Raw genomic sequence first — 24623 nt, 5'->3', positions numbered from 1 at the left:
TTGAAATCTAGTTAAAGAATGTTAGGGTAACTCTCTTGCCTTTAACAAGAGTACAAAAGCTAGCTGATATATCTTTGCAGCCTTGATTTCCCTTTTTGAAGCCCAAATATAAAGAGTAAACTGCAATACTTCTTGTGTAATGCCAGCCACTGGTTATTTGAACTTTTTTTTTTTTTTTTTTTTTTTTGTTGAGACGGAGTCTCGCCCTGTTGCCCAAACTGGAGTGCAGTGGCTGGATCTCAGCTCACTGCAAGCTCCGCCTTTCAGGTTCACGCCATTCTCCTGCCTCAGCCTCCCGAGTAGCTGGGACTATAGGCGCCCGCCACCTCGACCGGCTAGTTTTTTGTATTTTTTTTTTTAGTAGAGACGGGCTTTCACCGGGTTAGCCAGGATGGTCTCGATCTCCTGACCTCGTGATCCGCCCGTCTCGGCCTCCCAAAGTGCTAGGATTACAGGCTTGAGCCACCGCGCCCAGCCGGCGGTTATTTGAACTTTAATGTTGTCTTTCATCTGAGAAACCTAGAGTATTTGACAAACATTAAATTATTGATCTTCATATCAACCTCAAAGCGTGAGGGAATGTTAGAAGAAAGGAACAATGTTAGAACAATGTTAGAAGAAAGCATGTGTTCTTGAAACAGAATGGCAAAGAATTGGTTAAGTCTTTTCTGCAGGATTGCGTGCAGGCCTGGAGATCATATGAAGGTATCCTACCCCTTTGGGGAATCGGAGAGAGAGCCCAGGAAAATGCAGGCCTGACCTGGATTTTTGCAATAGGAAGGGAGAGAAAATGTATCTTGCCCAGACCAGCAGTGCCTTTGCCATATATTGCATACATGCTGGTTATGAAAATAAATAATCTTATAATTATTTATAATTCTGAATTAAAGGATATGATGCAATGCTTGTGGATGAAGGACACAGAGTAGCTGTGTAAAAGGTAATAGTGAGTAAGTGCCTTTTTGTGTGATAAGGGTAGTTCTGGCTCTAAGTTGGGTTATAAATGGCATATTAACATTGTTTTACTTTCCTTTCCTTTTTCCTGTTGGTTCTGTATTTCTTGACTTTTCTTCCCCTGTCAAGCTTTTGTTTGATTTTCTTCAGAGTCCTTGCAATTGGAAAAAACATTTCATAGCCATTCTTAGATCAGCCTTACATGTAAAATTTGATATGTGGTTGATTTAGCTTAGTTTCCTTAGGGGCTAAATTAGGCTTAGGTCAAGAGTTTCATCCTAAGCCTGGTCAATTAGTTTGACCCAGAGGACTACTGCATATCCAGAGAGCTGTAACCCTAGCTGGCCATCCCATAAATGCTTTATGTTGGTCAATAGGGAGGAGTCTAGTGAGAAAATGAGAAAGGATTCCTTTGGTGATGTGGCATTGTCTCTAAGTAGTAAAATATCCTCTTCACATTTAGATTGTTTGAGATTTTAGTGCTGAACTGTATTCCTAAGTTAGGAAGCCTGACCATGTGGGCCACTGACTTGATCTGCTTTGCGTTACACGTTTTGTGCTCACAGGGAAAGATTACTTACAGTTGAAAATTAGCCTCAATTCCTAATGCATATTTTTGTATGAAATGTGTACTTTACTTCTACTTAATTTCTTTGTGTCTTTGGAAATTCATCTCTGGAGGTTAATTTGTTCACACTGCATTCCTCAAGTAATTGGAGCATTAGCCAAGGCAGTAGATTGTCAACCTCCAGTGAGTATCACCTGCAGGGCTTGTTAAACAAAGGTTGCGGTTCTTCCCCAGGCCTACCTCGGTTTCTGGATTCAGCACATTTAAGGTAGGCCTGAGAATTTCCATTTCCAAAGAGCTCCCGGGTGGTGCTGATGCTCTTGGTCCTGACCAACTGCATTTTGAGAAGCACTGAGCTGAGAAGTCTTGTTTGGTTCTCCCACCCCTGTTCCTCAGGCTTGGTATGGGTGTCACTTTTTCACTGCACCGGTTTGAATGATTCCATTCCTAGTTGCTTTAGAGCTGCAGAGAGACTCGGTTAATGGCCTCGTATCCCTAGCCAGGTTCATGTAAAGCACTAATTAGATGTTTCCATGTTACTGGATCTCCTTGGCTATCATCTCCAGTCCAGACCTCTCTGCTTGCTACCAAACAGTTGGGTTTATCTGGTGCTTATATTCATTTGAGTGTCTGCTCTACATGCCAAATCCTACCTGTCTCAACTTGAACTCTCCAGTTTCTTGTCACAAAATGTGCTGCTTCCAAATTACCTATCTCAGTGACATTGCTGTCTATTGAGTTAGCTGCTCAAGCCAGGCATTTGGAGTTTTCTTCAACCTGTCATTCTTAACACCCTCAATCCATTTTCTCAAACCCCAGTAACAAATCCTATCAGTAATTAGGTCCTTCGAGTTTGAGTTTGTAAAAGTATTTTCCATTTGCTCTTTTCCCTCCATCCTTACTGCCTCTTGAGATTGTTCCAAGAGCATTGCTGTGGTTTGAATGTCCCCTCCAAAACTCATGGTAAAATTTGATTGCCATTGTCAACAGTGTTAAAAGGTGGGAACTTTAAGAGGTGATTAGGAGGAGCCTTCATGAAGGGATTAATGTCAGATTTGTTATCTCAAGAGTAGATTGTGATAAAGGGAGTCTGGCCCCTGGTGCCTTTCTCCATCTTCCGTGCTTGCCTCTGCCTTCCACCTTTGCACCATAGGATGACCCTGGCCAAATACTAGCACCATGCTTTTGGACTTTTCCAGCCTCCGGAACTGTGAGCCAAATAAACTGCTCTTTATAAATTACCTAATCTGTGATATTCTGTTATAGCAGCAGAAAATTATTTTTATTCTTTCAGTGCTGCAAAAAGGGTTTTTGAAATCACAAATTTTTGAAGATTTTACTCTTTTGAGTACTATTTAAAGTCTTTCACTCGTTATTCCACTTATGATATGGATTCCTGACTATCTTCCCATCCCCATCTGCTGCTCTTTTTCTCTCTCTCCACTAGCGCTCCTAACACTTAGTGGTGTTTAATTCTCCTCTCCTTTGTTACATTCATACCCAGAGTGGCCTTACCCCTTCCTGCCTGCTTAACCTCTTTGTGGTCAACTAAAGCTCCACCTTCACTCTGCTTCTCTCCACTGAAGCTTCCTTTCCCTTCCCTTCCCTTCCCTCCCCTCCCCTCCCCTCCCCTCCCCTCCCCTTCCCTTCCCCTCTCACCTCCCCTTCCCTTCCCTTCCCTTCCCCTCTCACCTCCCCTTCCTTCCCTTCCCTTCCCCTCTCCCTCCCTTCCCTTCCCTTCCGTTCACACTCTCACCTCCCCTTCCCTTCCCTTCCCCTCTCACCTCCCCTTCCTTCCCTTCCCCTCTCACCTCCCCTTCCCTTCCCCTCTCACCTCCCCTTCCCTTCCCTTCCCTTCCCCTCTCGCCTCCCCTTCCCTCCCCTCTCACCTCCCCTTCCCTTCCCTTCCCTTCCCCTCTCACCTCCCCTTCCCTTCCCTTCCCCTCTCACCTCCCCTTCCCTTCCCTTCCGTTCACACTCTCACCTCCCCTTCCCTTCCCTTCCCCTCTCACCTCCCCTTCCCTCCCTTCCCCTCTCACCTCCCCTTCCCTTCCCCTCTCACCTCCCCTTCCCTCCCTTCCCTTCCCCTCTCGCCTCCCCTTCCCTTCCCCTCTCACCTCCCCTTCCCTCCTCTCTTCTCTTTCTCTCTCTTTTTCCCATTCCTTTCTTTGTCTTTCTATTTTTTTTTTTTAGATGGAATCTTGCTCTGTCTCACAGGCTGGAGTGCAGTGGTGCGATCTCGGCTCACTGCAACCTCCACCTCCTGGGTTCAAGCGATTCTCCTACTTCAGCCTCCTGAGTAGCTGGGATGATAGGTGTGCAGTCACCACGCCTGGCTAATTTTTGTATTTTTAGTAGAGACGGGGTTTCACCATGTTGGCCAGGCTGGTCTCGAACTCCTGACCTCAGGTGATCTGCCCAGCTTGACCCAAAGTGTTGGGATTACAGGCATGAGCCACTGAGCCCGGCCTTTCTTTTCTTTCTCTCTCTTTTTCTTCTTTCTTTGACAGGGTTTTGCCTTGTCGCCAAGGCTGGAGTGCAGTGGGGTGATCATGGCTCATTGTACCTCGAACTCCTGGATTTAATTGATCCTCCCACCTCAGCCTCTCAAGTAGCTGGGACCACAGGTGTCAGCCACTATGCCTGGCTAATTTTAAAAAAATTTTTGTACAAATGTAGTTTCCCTATGTTCAAGCCCAGGCTGGTCCTGAACTCCTGGGCTCAAGCGATCCTCCTACTTCAGCTTCCCAAAGTATTGGGATTCCAGGAGTGGGCCCCTGTGCCCAGCCCATTCCTTACTTTATAGTCCCATAGCACTTTGAAATTACCAACATTAGTAAGTTTACCATATTATACCTGTTTACCATCCTATCTCCTCTACTAAGTTAAAAGCCTCTCTGGTAGGGATCTTACTCAGTTCATCTTATGTGGAGATTGGATAGCCATAGCTATGATGATGATGATGTTGCCATTTTGCAGATAATGAATTAGAGTTGATTATTTTTAAAAAGTGTGGCCGGGTATAGTGGCTCACGCCTGTAATCCCAACATTTTGGGAGGCTGAGGCAGGCGGATCACGAGATCAAGAGATCAAGACCATCCTGGCCAATGTGGTAATAAAACCCCGGTCTCTGCTAAAAATTAGCTGGGCATGGTGGTGTGTGCCAGTAGTCCCAGCTACTTGGGAGGCTGAGGCAGGAGAATCACTTGAACCTGGGAGGTGGAGGTTGCAGTGAGCCAAGATGGCACCACTGCACTCCAGCCTGGGAGAAAGAGTGAGACTCCATCTCAAAAAAAAAAAGTGTTATAGAATCAGTGAATGAATGCATTTCTGAAATGCTGACCTGAGGGATAAGAGCCCAGCCTAGTTTGCAATTCATTATTTATTCTTTGATAAATAATTACTATGCTCTGGGAAAATTACATCTTGTTAATGACTATATGTGATTTTAAAAAATTAAACAGTTATCAGTATGTATTATGCATATCTTATTATCTTTGTTCATTTGAGGAGACAAATTCCGTTTTTAAGCTGTTTTCTGAAGTTACTCATACTATTGTTCTTAATATTGTTTTGCTATACTTGAGTACTTAAAAAACATGGTAATTTTTCCTCTCATTTTCAAGTCCAGGAAATTTTGTAGATCATGGGAGAATAAATATCACAGAAGGGTTAGGAAGCAGGAACATTTCAGGGTTAAGACCTAAACCTTTCAGATTTGGATTTACTGCTTAGAATATACTTAGTTTCTGGCCAGGCTGGGTGGCTCACGCCTATAATCCCAGCACTTTGGGAGGCCAAGGTGAGCAGATCATGAGGTCAGGAGACCGAGACCATCTTGGCTAACATGGTGAAACCCCATCTCTACTAAAAATGCAAAAAATTAGCCGGGCATGGTGGCAGGCGCCTGTAGTCCCAGCTACTCAGGAGGCTGAGGCGGGAGAATGGCGTGAACCTGGGAGGCGGAGCTTGCAGTGAATGAGATTGTGCCACCGCACTCCAGCCTGGGCGACAGAGCGAGACTCCATCTCAAAAAAAAAAAAAAAAAAAAAGAAAATAGAATATACTTAATTTCTTTCCTATGCATTATTTTCTTTTGTATGATATATAAAAGAGAAAAAGGCCGCATCCCCCATTATTCAAACTCAAAGTTACTAGTTTTTACAGTGAGAGAAAGATGGCGAGACCCCATGACACCATGTCAAGGCAGATTTGCCAGCTCACTCATATCCAAGACAGCCTGTTCTACTTATAGAACTATAATAAGCAGCAGTGATATCATTGATATTCCCCCCCCAAATCACAAGCTTGGCTCTCACCATTATTTTAGTTCCTAAGTTAAAGGGATTAAGGCAGATTTCATGGTCATGAAAGTGAATTTGTCATGAATTATGTATATACTTCAGCTTGATGTTGAAGGTTCTCCACAAATGATTCCCAGGTGGGCCTCTGATTTCTTCAGATTTATGTTCCGCTTTTCCTCAGGGTTATGCCAAACTGCAGGTGTTTCCTGAACAGGCCCAGTCATTTTCCACCTAATATGGTGCTGTTTCCTTGCCTAAGAGTCCTAACACTCATCATTGCCTATCAAAACCATCCCTCCGAGCCCTCCTTCAATACCACTTTCTCTGGGCAGCCTTCCCTAATCGCTTTCTGGGTCAGGCCCCTTGCCGTTCTGGCCTTGGCATTGACCTCACTGTGCTCTGTGTCCTGGTTAACCTGCCTCATCCCCTCATTGGCCTGTCAGCTGCCTGGGAACTGCCACTGCTTCACTCCATCTTGTCCCTCCGTGTAACTGTCCATGCAGGTCTGCCTGCCCCTGGCCCAAGAATACCCTGTGAGGCTGAGGCTGCCCTTCCTGTGTCATGACAGACACCCGTTGTGGCACCACTTTGTGTAAGCTGTCTCCTCTCTTGGTGCGGGCACCAGTCTACCTTCTATGCTAGAATCTTTTCTAAGATATGTCTGATATTTTAACTCTCCTGCTTAAAATCTTTCTTGCCACCATATATTGTTTACACACACACACACACACACGTGCACACACACATTTTCTTTTTACCTTTACTATATGTATAACATACATGCATACATATATGTGTGTGTACATATAACATACCTACATATGTGTGTGTGTGTATGTAGTAAAGGTACAAGGAAATACCAGAAGGATAGACACGAAATACAAGGTATGGTGGGCAGGGGTGGAGGTGAGGACGGACATGTGATTCTGTTTTGTTTCCTAAGCTAAGTGATGGAAACGTGTGTTTATTACAGTCTCCCTTCTAAAATATTTCATTTTAAAAACTGCTTATGATTAAAGTACACACTCTAGCAGAACACTGAAGGCTCTGCATAGCTCTTTTTTTTTTTTTTTTGAGACGGAGTCTCGCTCTGTCACCCAGGCTGGAGTGCAGTGGTGCGATCTGGGCTCACTGCAAGCTCCGCCTCCCGGGTTTACGCCATTCTCCTGCCTCAGCCTCCCGAGTAGCTGGGACTACAGGCGCCCGCCATCTCGCCCGGCTAATTTTTTGTATTTTTTTAGTAGAGACGGGGTTTCACCGTGTTAGCCAGGATGGTCTCGATCTCCTGACCTCGTGATCCACCCGTCTCGGCCTCCCAAAGTGCTGGGATTACAGGCTTGAGCCACCGCGCCAATGTAAGCAGAAAGTCTCATTTATTTTTGTCTGAAGCACACAGGAGCTCACTCAGCACAATACAATAAGCGAATCATACACATATTGAGAAAAAATTGTTCCCATGAATACATATGTACATATTCTTAAGAGCAGCAATCAGGAATTTAACGACAATGTAAAGTGGTTTTCTCTAAATAATGCTTTCTGATGTGCTTTTGGGTAGGAAATGGACAGGTAAATCACCATCAGGTAACAGATGAGCTAAGAATAACATCTGTTACCCAAGTCACTGGAACCCTGTGGACTGTGAAAGCCCTCTTGGAGTTTACATTTAATTCCGTCATTGGCCTAGTTGACTTCTACATTTCACTAAATTTGGACAAGATCAAGAAACTAACCCCTCAACTCTCAATCTCTCACACTCAGGGATGTGGGAGGGAAGGGCAGGTGAGATCAGATGTGAACACAGTCAGGGCTCTGCATAGCTCTTGATGGCACCTAAATTCCTAGCCTTGTCTGGCCTCTCACCTAAACATCTCTTGGGTCCCTGTGAACCTTCTCCAAACATTTCTCAGGGTTGAAACCTTGTTGCTTTGACTCATGCTGTTATTGTTACTTCCTGCCCCCACTCCAGTTCTTTTTTACATCTGATCACATAGTAATCTTTCTGATTCTTTAATGTTTATATGATTTCTATGTCTTTTTTGGAGGTTTTATCTGATGTTCCCTTTTCATTATTAGGGATAATAATATCCCTAATAATAGTTACATTAGCATTGTCATCTTCTCTACCTTCCTATAGTACTGTACTGTTTGCTTATTTTCACACCTTTGGAGACATTTTGTAATTTATTTATCCTTGGGTTTATGGCATCTGATGCAGAGTACATGTTCAATAAATGTTTAGGGAATTGATGAGTAAGAGATATAAGAGAAATGTTTTTAATTGAAGTAATTTTTTAAGAGTGTGTCCAAAAAAACTTCAAAACAGATTGAAAGGAATATTTCTTGGGTTCAGTATCTGAAATTTTGTTTGTAAATCTAATGGATTTACATATGGATTTCCTAGCTCAAACCCATGATTTGTATTACATACTCTTCTTCTGCTTTTCCCATTTGCTTTATGGTGGTGGATTTGTTTTTAAATAAATAAATAGCTGTTCATGCTCCTCGTCCTCTCTTTTCCCCCATCGCCATGGAGTAGCTTCATGGTTTCTGTAATAGTATCTGTGGATGTGTGTGAGTCCCAGTTGGGAAGCTGTAGGCTGCGAAGTGGTACCACTTGTACAGAGTGATTTCTGCCATCAGCGCTGCTTGTTCTGGGGTGGAGAAGTGACACCTCCATTTAGAGGAGAAGCTGCAGAGCTTATTTTTGTGGCAGACATGTCCCCTTGAAGAGCTGTAATAACCATAATAAAGGAGGATTATGCTGTATTAGGTTTATGAAGAGTGCACCAGTCTGTTACCAGGGTCAGTGGTGACAGCTCAAGCCAGCAATTAGGTTTCATTTAAGACTCCAGGAGGCAATTAGCATTCCCTTCTGCCCAGGAAATACTGTGATCTATTAGGCCTATTCTTTTGCATTATACATTTTGTAAAATGTGCTTTAGATGATGAAGGTACACATTTTTTGACATATAAACAAGTCTTCAATTTATCATTTGAAAAATGGGGCTGACTTTTAGACTCCCTGTGTGTTTAAACCTGTGGGTTATAATGACTAATATCCTGGGTGGATTGTGCTTTTTAAATCAGTACATTTTTAAAAGATCATATATATTATTTTATTCAAAGGTAAGGAATTTCTTATGGAATATTATATAATTATGTGATTTATGAGGGGAAAAATGAAACTGATGTGAAACAAATTAAAACTCCAAAATAATGAAAGGACATCTACCAGTCTTAATTATATTCTTTAGAAAATTATTGTTTTACTTAAGAAGGGTCTAAAAATAAAGGCTGGAGAGGATGATTTGTGCAGTGCTTCTGCTGAGCAGCTGTTTGGTTGTTTTTAAAATGAGGCTTGTTTTCTGAGTGCCAGGTTAGGTATGAGTGTGTACTTTGTACCCCTTCATCCTTATGAAAGTGTTTAGGAATTTTAGCATTGTCCATGAATATGCAGCAATATTTAGTAGTTATTCAAACTGGTTTCCTCCCTCCGCCCCTCTTCCCTCCTCCCTCTTCTTTATTCCCTTTCTCACTCCTACCTCCTTCCCCTTCTTCCCTTCCTTCCTTTGGAATAAATTTGCTCAAATAATAATAAATTATTCCTTTGGAATGAATTAGTTTGGAAGATTCTGATAGATTAATTACCATATATGTGTGTTCAACATTAATATATTTTTGGGTATGATAAAAGAGAGAAATGCACAGTGAGCAGCACATCAGGCCAGAAATGTAAAAACCACCTATTTCCATGGGGCAATTAGGCTATCTCCTTATTGTTTGGTTCTTGGTTTGCATTTTTTTCTCATTTGTAGATGATAAAACTATAATAGTGACTCAGCACAGTACTTTGAAATCTGTGTATGTTGACATATTAAAGGCTCTGAGAAGTTCTGCTGTAAATGAAAATGTTTCAAAGCTAAATTCATTTTAGTAAGAATCTTTTAAAAAAAAAATCTATATTATGGGACACCTGTAATATGGAAGGGCATTAACAGTAAATGGAATACCTACCAGAGAAATCTTGGTTTAGAAGGTACCTGGAATAGAGAAGACATGTTTGTGGTCTTTAAGAAACTCAACATCTAATTTAGACCATGTAGTGACTTGGATCGTTAAAATGATTAAACATTTAAAGTCATCATTAGCAGACCAGAATTAACTTTAATTTTTTAAATAGCTAGACTTTTGTGTTTTGTAGCATGTAACAAGAGCAAATTCAAAGCAAAATATCAGGAATTATTCACAAAACCAATTTTCAAGAAAAGTTTAAAGAGCAGTAAGCATTTAGTTTAATTTTTTGTCTTTATGGTACATTGAAGAGTAATGTTCAGTTTAAATTTGAGGCACTGTGGCAATCTCATCCTTCAAAGAAAGATTCAGAGATATCCATTTGTCTGGCTTATGGAGGCTAGAAAATGTGATTAATATTAATATATACACTACAGAAAAATCTTGGTTCTGCAAATTCTGGCCTTCAGCCCTCCGTCTCCCCCACTTACTTAGAATACTGCCAAGAAGCAAGCAAGCAAGCAGGCTAGGGAGGTGTAAGCCACTGAGAGCTTTAGAAATGCCATTGCAATTATTTTATTAATAGCTGCCTCTGTTCAAATTGTTTTGTGTAATTGGGCACGTAACAGGCATTGTGAATATAAATAATATGAACAGCTTTTCCCCACCATGGCCTTTTTAGTTATGTCAAGCTAATTTGTTCAGTATTCTCTTCATCAGTTTTCCCCACTCCCATCTTTGGCCTTTTATACAGCAAAGCTTTATGTATAGAAACCCCCTCTCTGCTATAACCTTTAAACTTGTAACAACATTATGAAAGAGATGTTGTTTTTATCTATAGTTTATCCTTGAGAAATGTGAGAATTAAAGAAGTTATTTGCTCAGTTCTCATAGCTAATAAGTGGAATAAGTGGCACATGAACCCGTTCTCTCTGATTCCACAGCCCAAGTTCTTTTTTATTTATTTTTTATTTTTCATTATACTTTAAGTTGTAGGGTACATATGCACAATGTGCAGGTTTGTTACATATGTATATATGTGCCATGTTGGTGTGCTGCACCTGTTAACTCATCATTTACATTAGGTATATCTCCTAATGCTATCCCTCCCACCTCCCCACACACCATGACAGGCCCGGGTGTGTGGTTGTTGCCCACCCTGTGTCCAAGGGTTCTCATTGTTCAGTTCCCACATATGAGTGAGAACATGCGTTGTTTGGTTTTCTGTCCTTGCGATAGTTTGCTCAGAATGAAGGTTTCGAGCTTCATCCATGTCCCTCCAAAGGACATGAATTCATCCTGTTTTATGGCTTCATAGTATTCCATGGTGTGTATGTGCCACATTTTCTTAATCCAGTGTATTATTGATGAACATTTGGGTTGGTTCCACGTCTTTGCTATTGTGAATAGTGCCACAATAAACATACGTGTGCATGTGTCTTTATAGCAGCATGGTTTATAATCCTTTGAGTATGTGCCCAATAATGGGATGTCCATAGCCCAAGTTCTTAACCACCACGTCAGGCTCAGAAGTCTGTGTAGGTCAAGTACATGTGTTCCTTCCTCCTTCCATTCATTCTTTCCTTTTGTCTATCCATCAGCTTGTTTAATAGATGCAGTTTGATGTTTTTGAAAGTGGAGATGTTTTTCTGTGGTCATAATCTTGAAAAGAATCAGCAACTAATAACGTAGCCTTTAACCCCATGTGGCTGTTTAGCATTTGAAATGTGGCTATTCGGAATTGGGATATTGCTGTCAGTGTCAAATACACACGGGACCTTGAAGACTTGGTATCAAAAAAAAAAGTAAAATATCTTATTTTTTTTTATTATATGTTGACATAATATTTTGTGTATATTGAGATAAATCTGTTGTCAAAATTAATTTCACCTGTCTTGATTTGCTTTTCTATGTGACTACAAGGGAATCGACAATTACATATGTGGCTTGCATTTGTGGATCACATTATATTTCCTTTGGACAGCACCATCATAGATGGTTATCAGACTACTCTTAGGTGCCCTAGTTCTTCAGTGATGCCTAAGGGGACTGGAGGAAAATGGTTAGAGACAGAAAGTAAAAGTAGTTATAGGCGATGGTGAGATGTAAGCCTGATGACACCTCGACGACCAGCAGAGAGAGACTAATATTAATTGGCATTTAGTTACTGCAGTACTTACCATGTGCAAGTGCTTTGTCCAGCACTTTAAGTGGATTATCTTTCTTGATCCTTACAACAACCCTGTGAAGTAAGCACTGTCGTTGGCCTATTATAGATAAGACGACTCGGGTTAGAAAGGCTAAGTAACTTGCACAAGATCCTACAGCTAGTAAATAAATACTAGTTAGGTATGTAACGTCATGGCATGCAAATACTAGTGAATGATGGAGCCTAGTGTCAAATCTGGGCATGAATCCAGAGCTTGTGCTTATATCTACCCTTCATCACCACTTCTCGAAGGCAGAAAGGAAAACATTACCTAGACCTGATCTACAGCAGCCCTTCTGCTCATTAGTATCTACTGGGGGTGCCCATTATTTTCCCCAGCAGTGAAAGGCATCATCTTTAAATTAGGGAATATAGTAAAAACCCTTGATGTTCCAGGAATGAGCTCCAGTTATCAGGAAATGATAAAAAATCAAACTGAACGTGTTCCATTTACTAATTCACGGTTGTCCTAATTAGAAAGATATTTAACAGAAATTGTTTTTAGAAACTTGAAGCATACTTCAGATTCTTTTGTAACTGAGAGACGTGGGTATATTTCATAGCAAGTACAGATTTTGTAAATACAAATATTAGGCATTTTTTCTCTCAGTGTATCAGCATGTTTAAAAAATTGGTATAAACTTAGCCACAAACCTATGACCGGCTATTTAAATTTTTTTTCATGTTTTTTATAGGTTGGTGCAAAAGTAATCACAGTTTTTGCTGTTAAAAGTAATGGCAAAACCCACAATTACGTTGACAGCAATCTAATAGTTAATGTTCATATATAGACATAACTTCATAGTCATAATTTTATATACTCCTTCATAATATATACATAATTTCTGTATTCTTTTTATTTTTTTGAGACAAGATCTTGAGATCCTCCTACCTCAGCCTCCTGAGTAGCTAGGAATACAGGCATGTGCTACCATGCCCAGCTAATTTTTAATTTTTTTGTAGAGACAGAGTGTCGCTAGGTTACGCAGGCTGGTCTCGAACTCTTGGGCTCAAGTGATCCTCCTACCTCAGCCTCCCAAAGTGCTGGGATTATAGGTGTGAGCCACCATGCTCAGTTAACTTGTGGTCTTAATAACTAATATTTGTAGCATCTTTTCAATTGATATACTATAAATCCTCTTAATATTTTTTAAAAAACAAATTAATTAATTTTTTAAAGACAAGGTCTTGCTCTGTTGCCTAGGCTGGAGTACAGTGGTGTGATTATAGCTCACTGCAACCTTGAATTCCTGGGCTCAAGCAATCCTTCCACCTCAGCCTCTTGAGTAGCTAAGACTATGGGTATATGCCAACATGCTCTGCCAAATTTTTTTATTTTTCGTAGTGACAGGTTTCATCATGTTTCCCAGGCTAGTCTCAAACTCCTGGCCCCAAGTGATCTCCCCCCGCCCCCCCTTGGCCTTCCAAAATGCTGGGATTATAGGTGTGAGCCACCATACCTGGCCTTTTTTTGTTGTTGTTATTATTGGAAGTATACACATTTTACATTTCTTGCTGTCGCATAGAAGATGATAGTAAAGATGATTCACATTAATAATTTTTTTGCTGTTGAATTTATTTTAGGATAAATTATGAGTGAGATATAGTGAACATTTTTGTGATTCTTGAATCATACAGATGCAATGGAATTTCTAACGTAGGTCATAAAGATAAATTTATTGGCAACACAGCTTTACCCTCAGATAGGTGAGGGTCTTTGAGATCTTGCTTTCATACAATATTTGATAACAAGGAAGTGGATTATCCCAGCAAATACTTTTTTTTTTTTTTTTTTGAGATGGAGTCTCACTCTGTTGCCCAGGCTGGAGTGCAATGGCATGATCTTGGCTCACTGCAACCTCCACTTCCCAGGTTCAAGCAATTCTCCTGCCTCAACCTCCTGAGTAGCTGGGATTACAGGCATGAGCCACCAGGCCTGGCTAATTTTTTGTAGTTTTTAGTAGAGATGGGGTTTCACTATGTTGGCCAGGCTGGTCTCCAATATCTGACCGTCAGGTGACCCACCCTCCTCAGCCTCCCAAAGTGCTGGGATTACAGGTGGGAGCCACCACACCCAGCCCAGCAAATACTTTCTTCTTCTTTTTTTTTTTTGAGATGGAGTCTCACTCTGTCGCCCAGGCTGGAGTGCAGTGGCCAGATCTCAGCTCACTGCAAGCTCTGCCTCCCGGGTTTACGCCATTCTCCTGACTCAGCCTCCCGAGTAGCTGGGACTACAGGCGCCCGCCACCTTGACCGGCTAGTTTTTTGTATTTTTTAGCAGAGACGAGGTTTCACCATGTTAGCCAGGATCGTCTCGATCTCCTGACCTTGTGATCTGCCCGTCTTGGCCTCCCAGAGTGCTGGGATTACCGGCTTGAGCCACCGCACCCGGCCGCAAAACTTTCTTCTAACTCTTGCTTTTGTCTGTTTTTTACAGTTGCCTTCTTTATAATCTGACGAAAGAATTGTTGAACCCTAAATCATACATGTGAAAGGTTGAGTAGTAACCTTTGCACTAGATTTATTTTTGTGATAAGTGTTCAATAATCTTTATGTCATTGAAGCAGACAAAGTGTGTTGGATAGAAATATTTCTGTTATGAGTATGGTATGTACAGAATTGCTGAAAAATGTACTTATAAAGAGGTAGCATCTAAACAGGAATTAAAAGATGTGGCATTGTAAATGTAGGTGCAGATGAAGTATAAACACATACTTCATTGACAAAAATAATGATAAATGATTATATCATTTTCAATTAATTTCTGGTACTCATTGGCTTGCTTTATATCGATATCTTTTGTGTCTACCTATTATTTTTTATTCTACTTTTTCATGAGCGTATTTCAAATATATGTTTGCTATATCCGCTACTATATAACTTGTCATGTTTTGATGACAAGTTGTTGTCATCAAACTAACTGTTGTATTGTGAGCTTTTGCTATGGTAACAGAAAAGGTTCCAACATCTTGCTGGCTTATAACAACAAACATTTATTTTTTGACTGTGTTATGTGAGTGCTATTGGTAGGCTTGGAGGCTTGACTGGGCTCAGTTCAGCTCCATGGTGTCCTCTCACTCAGGGATATAGCCTGAAGGACAGCCCCTATCTCAGACATGCTGTTCCGATGGCTGAGAGTGGTAGTGTAAATGAGAAGCATGTAACTGCATTGAAAGCTGTTGTGCGAGGGAATGGTGAATAGGTTGTCTCTTCACATCCCATTGGCCAAAGTATATCACATGACCAAGCCTAGACTCACTGGGTTGAGGACTTCCACTCATCCCATGTGATTCCCAGACAAGTCACAGGGAACTGGATGGGATATGTTATAGGAAGGGAGCAAAGATTCGGGATCAGTAATTCCATCTTTTATTATACCACAATTGGTTATTTAACCATTCTCCTGTGGCTTGATATTTGGATTTTCCCCAGTTTTAACTATTACAAAAAGCATCACTATAAACATTGATGAACAAATTACGTTTATTTTACTTGGAGAGTATTTCATTAGGGTTTAGTTTCCAAGGTAGGTTCTGTGGGTTAGAGGCATGAATTGCTTGTAGATCTTGTTACCTATGGCCAGATTGTTCCCTGGAAAGACTATCAGCTTATAGCACCATCATCAGTCTTTAAGTTTACAACTTTCCTCACATCCTGCTAGTGCTGGTTTTGAAATTTTCATTTTGTTAATTTCATAATTGCTCACCATTTAATTTTTGTAATTACGAATGATGGTATTTAAAAAATATTTAGAACTAATTATATTATTGATCTATTACATTGAATAAAACAAGAGCCACTTATAATTTTCTTACCTTGTTTTGAAAGTCATTAAAAAATACAAAAAAAACCCCTCATTTTCATCCTCCTTGTTTTCTTGGCCCCATATTTTTCTCAATATAGTACTTTTTTTTTTTTTTCTTTTGAGACGGAGTCTCACTCTGTTACCCAGGCTAGAGTGCAGTGGTGTGGTCTTGGCTCACTGCAAGCTCCGCCTCCTGGGTTCACGCCATTCTCCCACCTCAGCCTCCAGAGTAGCTGGGACTACAGGCGCCCACCACCAAGCCTGGCTAATTTTTTGTTTCTGTGTTTTTGGTAGAGATGGGTTTCACCGTGTTAGCCAGGATGGTCTCAATTTCCTGACCTCGTGATCTGCCCGCCTCAGCCTCCCAAAGTCCTGGGATTACAAGCGTGAGCCACCTCACCCGACCTTTTTTTTTCTTTTTTTCTTAAACCACTGAGCTTTTTATTGGCCTCCTGCTCCCCAAAGGGTACCCTGCTTCTGCTGGCTTAATGTCTCAGAACTTTGGTGTTGTTGGTCTCAGACACCACTTTGCCACTCACTTTGCGGTGGGTGGTGGTCTTTTGAATGGTTTGCGTGGAGTTGCTGCTGTCCATCACCAAGATTGAAGATTGAAGTCCTCACCGTCTTCCAGCAGGCAGCGGTAGGTGGTGATCCTAGCCTCTGGCTGACCTTGATGTTCAGCAGGACCTCGCACTCCTGGGCCTGGCGTCACCCCTCTTCCTGGGTCTGTGCCAGCTCTGATGCCAGGTGCAGCAGGATCCCGTTGAGCTGCTCCATCCGCAGGGTGTAGTGGACCTCCACCTTCCTCAAGCTGTTCTTCAAGGTGGCCTTCAGATTTTTTATGGAGTCCAGGTCGATCTGCAAGGACTGGACTGTATGTCTCAGCTCCGTGAGCATCATCTCAGCAGCTCCAACCTTGGCGGCCTGCATTATGACCACTGTGGTGCTCTCCTCAATCCGCTGAGACCAGCACTTGTCCAGCTCCTCTCAGTTCTTCTGAGCCAGCTCGTCATGTTGGGCCCAGAAGTCTGCCATGATCTTGGCGAGGTCCTGAGATTTGGGGGCATCTACCTCCATGGTCAACCCAGAGCTGGCAGTCTGGGCTTGTAGGCCTTTTAGTTCGTCTTTGTGGTTCTTCATGAAGAGCAGCTCCTCCTTGAGAGCCTCGATCTCTGTCTCCAGCTGCGGCCAAGTGACATTGGTGTCATCAGTGACCTTGTGGAGCCCATAATGTTGCTCTCCACAGACTGGCACATGGCTAACTCTGTCTCATACTTGACTCTAAAGTCATCATCAGCAAGACAGGCATTGTCAATCTGCAGAACAACGCAGGCATTGTCCACAGTATTTGCTAAGATCTGAGTCCTCAGGTCCTCGATGGTCTTGAAGTAATGGCCTCCAGTCTCTGACCTGGGGTTCCTTCTTCTCCAGGTGCTCCCAGATTTTGCTTTCCAGCCTCCAGTTCTCAATTTCCAGGCTCCTCAGCCTCTCCAGGTAGAAGGCCAGGAGGTCTTTCAGGCTTTGCATGGTTTCCCTCTCATTCTGGATGCCTCCTATTCCTGCCAGATGCCCAGCCATCCCTGTGGCCAGGCCCCTGGACCCCAAACCATCCCAGAAGCTGGTGGAGCAGGACACAGAGATCCGAAAACCAGAGCCCTGGGCACCTGCATAGATTCTGGCCACGCTGTTGACCAGCTGGGCGGCTGGATGGAGCCCAGGGACTGGTAATTGGTGGAGAAGGTGGAGCAAGTGGTGAAACTCATGCTGTCCGGGGAGGAGAGTGAGAGGAAGGACCCAGGCTTTGCTGACAACCTCAGTATGCTACTACTTCAATACATATTTATTCTGACATTAAAATAAGACAGTGAAAAAGTAAAAACAAAACATACTTGATATAAGGTTTTATAACTTTTATCTCAAATCAAATCATAGTAATTATCACTACAGAACTGAGCGAGTGGTCAAACCTGCTCAGATGGCTGAGTTTTGTTTCATATTTGAAAGTCTTACCAGGGAATTTATTTATTGCCCTGTTGCCTAATATTGGATGACTTTAATTCCATGGTTTTCAGAATTGCCTATTGACATATGGTTTACATACAAAATACCACCTGAAACATAAGAACTTGTCTTTCCTAAAGCTTTCCCCCCACAAACTGTAAATGAAAACTTTTTATTACTGACTGTATCCTCTCATTTGGTTTACCTTACGAGTGTCATGTTGCCTGCTGTTACACTTGTCTGTGGCTTCTGCTTAGAAATAATGGTGTCTAGACAGACCCATAAATATCCTGGGTTATATTTCCTCACTTAAGGCTCTGAGACTTCACAGCAGGGGCAAGAAGACTTGCAGGGCAGACAAGAGAAATCTCCAGGCCACTCAATTCAGAGGCCTTTGGCAGAATAGGCAGAGAATGTGCGTGTGTATGTATGTGTGTGTGTGTGTGTGTGTGTGTGTGTGTGTGTGTGTTAGGCTGGGATGTAGAGATGGGTTTTGGAAATGATAGTTGGGTCTTGAAACTACTATTGAAGTGCAAATGCCTCCTCCCTCATTTGGTGGAGAAATGTCAAAAATCCTCAGAACGGAAGAAGCCATTCTTTTTATTTTGGGACACAGCCTGGTAAAACTTGTAAGAAATTATTACAACTCTGTGGGAAGCAAGTGCAAGTGTGGGAGAAGCAAGTTGATGTGTGAAGCAGACATCAGTGTGTGAACCAGAGTTTATTTGAACAGTAGTAGTCACTGGCAGCAGAATGTTAAAAATGTGAGTATTAAGAGTATTAATGATGTGACTATTAAGACTCGGATTAGTGTTGAAGAAATATGAACTTGAATAGATTTACTATGAAAGTCTTTGGATTTTTTTTTCCTGGAATGGATTTTATTTCTATTTCAGTTCATTTTATATGAGTCTCCCTGGAATTCATTGCAAATTTCTTTTGAAAGGTAAGGACTCATTGATTTATGAAGTTTTGATTTTTTCAGAGGTAAATATTTGGGGAAAAGTTGGTACTGATGTTCAGAGTAAATGGGAATGAGGGTGTTTTATATTAATATAGAAGTTAAGTAATTACAGAATAAAAGCTTTTAAATATTAGTGCAGTAAAATAGAATGCTTGTTTGTATTGAGTTGTTAGATATCTTGGCCGAATTTATAAAAAGAATGTTACTACTGAACTCTTAAAGGTTGTCATGCCCATTGTAAATATTTTCATAAACTGCTACTAGTTTTGACAACAAAAGGAGTGCTTATCTTTGGAATATATTCTCCTTCTCTGAATTATTTATTTTGGGAGAGTTGAGGCTAAGGGTGTAAAATGTATTATAAGGCCAGGCGCCATGGTGCATGCCTGTGATCCCAGCACTTTGGGAGGTCAGTGTGGGTGGATTGCTTGAGCCCAGGAATTCGAGACTGGCCTGGGCAACATGGTGAAACCGTGTCTCTACAAAAAATACAAAAAGTAGCCAGGCATGGTGGTGCACCCCTGTAGTCCCAGCTACTCTAGAGACTGAGGTGGGAGGATCGCTTGAGCCTTGGAGGCAGAGGTTGCTGTAAGCTGAGATCCTACCACTGATGCACACCAGCCTGGGTGACTGAAGGAGAGCCTGTCTCAAAAAAAAAATAAAAAAAAAAAAAAAAACAAGAAAGAAGTATTATAGATTTATAGAGCTTTTTGGTTAGGGGTTGGTCACTTATGGGACCCTGCACTGTGTTGCTCCTAAAGAGTTAGTGTTACCCCTCAAGAGTTAGTGTTACCGTGTTCACTCCCTAGTACTTTCTCCTTTCTCTTGCATTTTCCTTCCATTCCTTTTTTCTTCCCTCCTAGCCTGAATGTTGGCCTACCAGTGAAATCTGCTTATGGCCTAACCTGGTGGGTAATTAACAGACAGTATGTTGTAGTTGTTGACCTAAGAAGGCCTGTGACTGTCAGTCTGTTTTAACATGCCTGCATCTATGAGGTATGTACAGTCAGCTCTCTTTTTCTTAAGTAGAGATTTATCCATCACCAACAGTGAATGTTCAATGCAAGGAATAGCTTTTTAAAACATATGGCAAATTTGTGGTTCTTTAGAATCCATTGTCATATAGTGGTTAGTACTTTTTATTGAGACAGAGTCTAGCTCTTTCGCCCAGGCTAGAGTACAGTGGTGCCACTTCGGCTCACTGCAACCTCCACCTCCCAGGTTCAAGCGATTCTCATGCTTCAGCCTCCCAGGTAGTCGAGACTAAAGGCATGTGCCACCATGCCCGGCTAACTTTTGTATTCTTAGCAGAGATGGGGTTTTGCCATGTTGGCCAGGCTGGTCTCAAACTCCTGGCGTCAAATGATCTGCCTGCCTTAGTCTCCCAAAGTGCTGGGATTACAGGCATGAGCCACCGTCCCCAGCACGTGTTTGTTGATGTCCACAAGTTGTTAGAGGTTGTTTATAAGAAGGATGGTAGCCAAAACTCTGTTAATTTCTCCCATGTCTCTGTAGAAGGAAAACCTGTGCAGCACACTCTATTTTGCTAGTGTACTCAGTTGTCAAATAGATACCCAACTCGTGTGTGACCAATCATCTTTTCTCCTTCACTCCGCTGCTTTGAAGACCTTGGTCTCTGAAACACACACTTTTGGTCAGGTATCTATGACATAGTGATTGGGACCCATCTTCTTGACTATTTTTGACAGAGAGACAGGGTCTCACTTTGTCATGCCCAGGCTAGAGTATAGTGGTGTGACCATGGTTCACTGCAGCCTGGAACTCCTGGGCTTAAGTGATCCTTCCACCTCAGCTTCCTGTGTAGCTGGGGCTACAGGCGTGCACTACCACACACAGTTAAATTTTTTAATTTTTAATTTTTTTTTGTCAGAGATGAGGATCTTGCTATATTCCCTGGGCTGGTCTCAAACTCCTGGCTTCAATTAATTTTCCCACCTTGGCCTCCCAAAGTCTTAGAACTACTGGTGTGAGCCACCATGCCCGGCCTCATCTTTTTGACTTACATAGGCTGTGGCTAGTATCATCAAGCTGAAGCCCATTTTTTAAAACAACTGTACCTCAATTTTTATTATTATTATTTTTAGATGGAGTCTCACTCTGTCATCCAGGCTGGAGTGCAGTGGCGTGATCTTGGCTCACTGCAACCTCCACCTCCCAGATTTAAGTGATTCTTATGCCTCAGTCTCCTGAGTAGCTGGGATTATAGGCATACACCACCACACCTGGCTAATTTTTGTATTTTTAGTAGAGGCGGGGTTTCACCATATTGGCCAAGCTGGTCTTGAACTCCTGACCTCCAGTGATCCACCCACCTCAGCCTCCCAAAGCGCTGGCATTAGAGGCATGAGCCACTGTGCCCGGCCCCCATACCTCTTAAAATATCTCAAGAATATTAAAACCAGTTACCCCACCACTCAAGTATATCCACAGCATTTTTATATATTAGTTCTAAACTTTCTATTATATAGCTGTAATCATGTCATATATTTAGAATAATACTCAAATAGAACAGTATATTGTGAGAGTACTTTGTTCTGCTTTTCTTCCCATTTATCTTATTAGTCACGCTTTTCTCTGTTGCTACATATTCTTAATATAATGTTAATGGATGTAGAGCTCATTGAGTAGTATGTTATAATTAACAGTTTCCGTTTGTTGACTATTTGGGTTATTCCAGGTGTTTGTTTGGCTATTACCAATAAAATACCATTAATGTCTTTGTACATACAGTGTCTTTTTTCTTTCCAGTTATTCCTTTGGGTTGAATTCCCAAGAGTAGGTTTAATGCTTAAAATAAAATAACATGTACATTTTTATGTTCTTTGTTGCCAAAACTTCTCTTCCAAGTATTGTCCAGCTTATATACTGCCAGATTTTATAATTGGCAAGGCTGTATTTAGTCACGTTTTTGTTTTGTACACAAATATTAAATATTTATTAAGATATTGATGACTTAAAGTGAGAGTGTCTTATTGCATTTTTGATCCTTGGTAGATGCTCTGTAACTTTTGACTTTAAAGAGAAGTGACTTTAGAGAAAAGCTGTAGAGAGAAGTGCTTATCAGTGTTACTATTTTCAATATTGTAACCATTCATCTTTCTGTGTATCTTACTGATGTTTAAACATTCCTTACAGACTTTTAGTAAAAAAGCTATGAAGAGAAAAACATTTTAAAACCACCAGACCGCATTTGGCCGATGGTCTGTAAGTTCAGCTTACCTGCTTTCCCCACCACCTTGTAGATTTTTCTACTTGATTGTGTTTGACTAGGTGTGTGTTCCTCAGCATGCATTTCTGCATTAGTCTGAGATCCAGTCCATATTTTAGCCACATGACTGTTCAGAATCTTGGAAGTAAGAGGAAGCACTGTTATGTCAAAGAAGTTTTTGGTTAATAGAAAGGAATGCTAAAAAAGAAATTGTTAAAAAATATATAATTAAGTTTTAGAGAAGACTCTGAACTGGCAGTGGAAGTATTGATACATGCTTCAAGCTTATCCTCCTTTCGTTACAATGGTTAGGGTGATTAAATCCCTTTATTCAGAATGTTTGAATTCTGAAGTGATTTCCCCAGGTACTAGGCCTTTTGGGTTAAGAATGAGCTGAGTCCCCTTGAGAATTAGGGCTTCTCAGTATAAATTTCTAAGTTGGCATTGGTCACTCCTGATCGAATGCATAAAATCAAGTTCTGAAACAGGGAGAGCGAAAGTATAGCCCCAATATATTCTATAGAAACCTCTACCTGCACCCAGACAGAAACCTCCAAATGTCCTTTACCATCTGGTCTAATGCCTATGTCTTGACCAGAGCTTACCTCTGCTGAAGACGGGGGCTTTCCTGCCAAGGCTCTGAGATCCGCACCTTCTTGCCTTTCCCTCCTTACATATATCACCTGCTCTTTTTTTTTTTTTTTTTGGAGAGACGGAGTTTTGCTCTTGTTGCCCACGCTGGAATGCAATGGTGTGATCTTGGCTCATTGCAACCTCTGCCTCCCAGGTTCATGTGATTCTTCTGCCTCAGCCTCCCCGGTAGCTGGGATTACAGGTGTGCGCCACCAAGCCCAGCTAATTTTATATTTTTAGTAGAGACATGGTTTCTCATTGTTGGTCAGGCTGGTCTCAAACTACCAACCTCAAGCGATCCACCCACCTTGGCCTCCCACAGTGCTGGGATTACAGGCATGAGCCACCACGCCCGGCCCACCTGCTCTCTTTACCACCTGCTCTCTTTACCACTTCATGACTTTCTTAGCTCTCCTCTGGTTTTCTATTTTTTCCTCTTTTCTGTCTCCTCACTTCTTCCACACATCTCAAACCTGAATTAAACCTGGACTTTTCAAACACTTTGATAATCAGAATGCCTCTTCTTCTCTGCTGTGTTTGGGCCAGTCAGTACTTGGATATAATCTTGGGTTCCTTTCATTGCTGTGGTTGTGGTGCTCTAAGAACTGTTTTTTTTTTTTTTTTTCTATCAGAGCTATCTCTCTTTTTCTATTTTTTATTTTTTATTTTTTTCTTTTAACTATCTGGGGACCTTGAGGCCTTACTTAATAGATTCTAAGGGTAGTCAGTCTCCTTGGAGTGTGTATTTTATTGGTAATTGAATATATTCAAATGGCATTTTTCCTTAAATTCTTATCTGACCTTTAGAAAATCAAAAAGTGACTTTTGGAATGGTATTTGAATTACTGTTGGTATGTGTATACTCTGACTCCAAATTAATTTTAGTCACTTTATTGTCTAAAAACACTACCCAGGCACCACTAGAAGTGACTTTAGCTTGGTTAGGCACGGTGGCTCATGCCTGTAATCCCAGCACTTTAGGAGGTGGAAGCGGGCGGATCACCTGAAGTCAGGGAGTTCAAGACCAGCCTGGCCAACATGGTGAAACACCATCTCTACTAAAAATACAAAAATTAACTGGGCACGGTGGCGTGTGCCTGTAATCCCAGCTACCCAGGAGGCTGAGGCAGGAGAACCGCTGGAACCCAGGAGGCAAAGGCTGCAGTGAGCCGAGATTGTGCCACTGCACTCCAGCCTGGGTGACAGCTCAAGATTCCGTCTTAAAAAAAAAAAAAAGGTGACTCTAGCTTATTCCTTGAGAGTCCCTTAGGCCATGTAAGATGAAACTACTCAGGGCAGATGTGTAACGGGCCAAGTCCATTTTGAATTTTTGCACCTCCTCCTACCATCCCCCATCTTCACTCATGTGGTCTAGTGGAAAGTGCACACCTGTGGAATTTCAGAAACCTGAATCCCAAGTCACTAATTAGCTATTTTGGTTTTAGGCAAGTTACTTAGCCACCCATGACTCAGTTTCTTTGTCTTTGTCAACTTAGTTGAATATGATTCCTAAGGTTCCCAGCTGCACACCTCTGTACAGATTTGTGATTTCTAGAAGACTTTTTGTTTTAACTCTGTGGTTGAATTTGTGGTCAGAGTGAAAGAGGAAACTTCTGTGCTGTTTACTCTTCAGAAGAAACTAGTTGCCACATTTGTTTTTGTCCAGGAAAGATTCAAGTAGCAAATTTAAATAGTAAATTTAAACTTCTGTTTTGCAGTGATACTTCATGTTATTTGAATGATCTTAGCATTCGCAGCTGACCCCATGAGAAATGGGACTGTAATGTATGCAGTATACTTGGTTTTACATTTGTTTACCTTACAATTAATTTTGTTTGGATACATTTTATGAGGTTCACCAGGGTTGTTGAGATCATTTTAGAAAAAGTGTCCTGTCAGAGGTTGGAAGTGATTGGCATAAGAGGATTAGTAAAATTTAGC

At 41.6% G+C, this 24623-nt stretch overlaps 1 protein-coding gene and 1 pseudogene across 1 annotated transcript in view; one reads left to right on the top strand and one right to left on the bottom strand.

The window, feature by feature from the left end:
• The window catches only part of PTPN14 (protein tyrosine phosphatase non-receptor type 14), a 207578-nt gene that overhangs the window by 4055 nt on the left and 178900 nt on the right, over positions 1-24623 (top strand). The window lies entirely within an intron of this gene.
• On the bottom strand, positions 16236-17618 carry LOC117076538 (annotated as a pseudogene).

The sequence above is a fragment of the Trachypithecus francoisi genome, unplaced genomic scaffold, assembly GCF_009764315.1.
Source record: "Trachypithecus francoisi isolate TF-2019V2 unplaced genomic scaffold, Tfra_2.0 Lachesis_group5, whole genome shotgun sequence".
Lineage (NCBI taxonomy): Eukaryota > Metazoa > Chordata > Mammalia > Primates > Cercopithecidae > Trachypithecus > Trachypithecus francoisi.
This window is presented reverse-complemented; position numbering and strand designations above follow the sequence as displayed.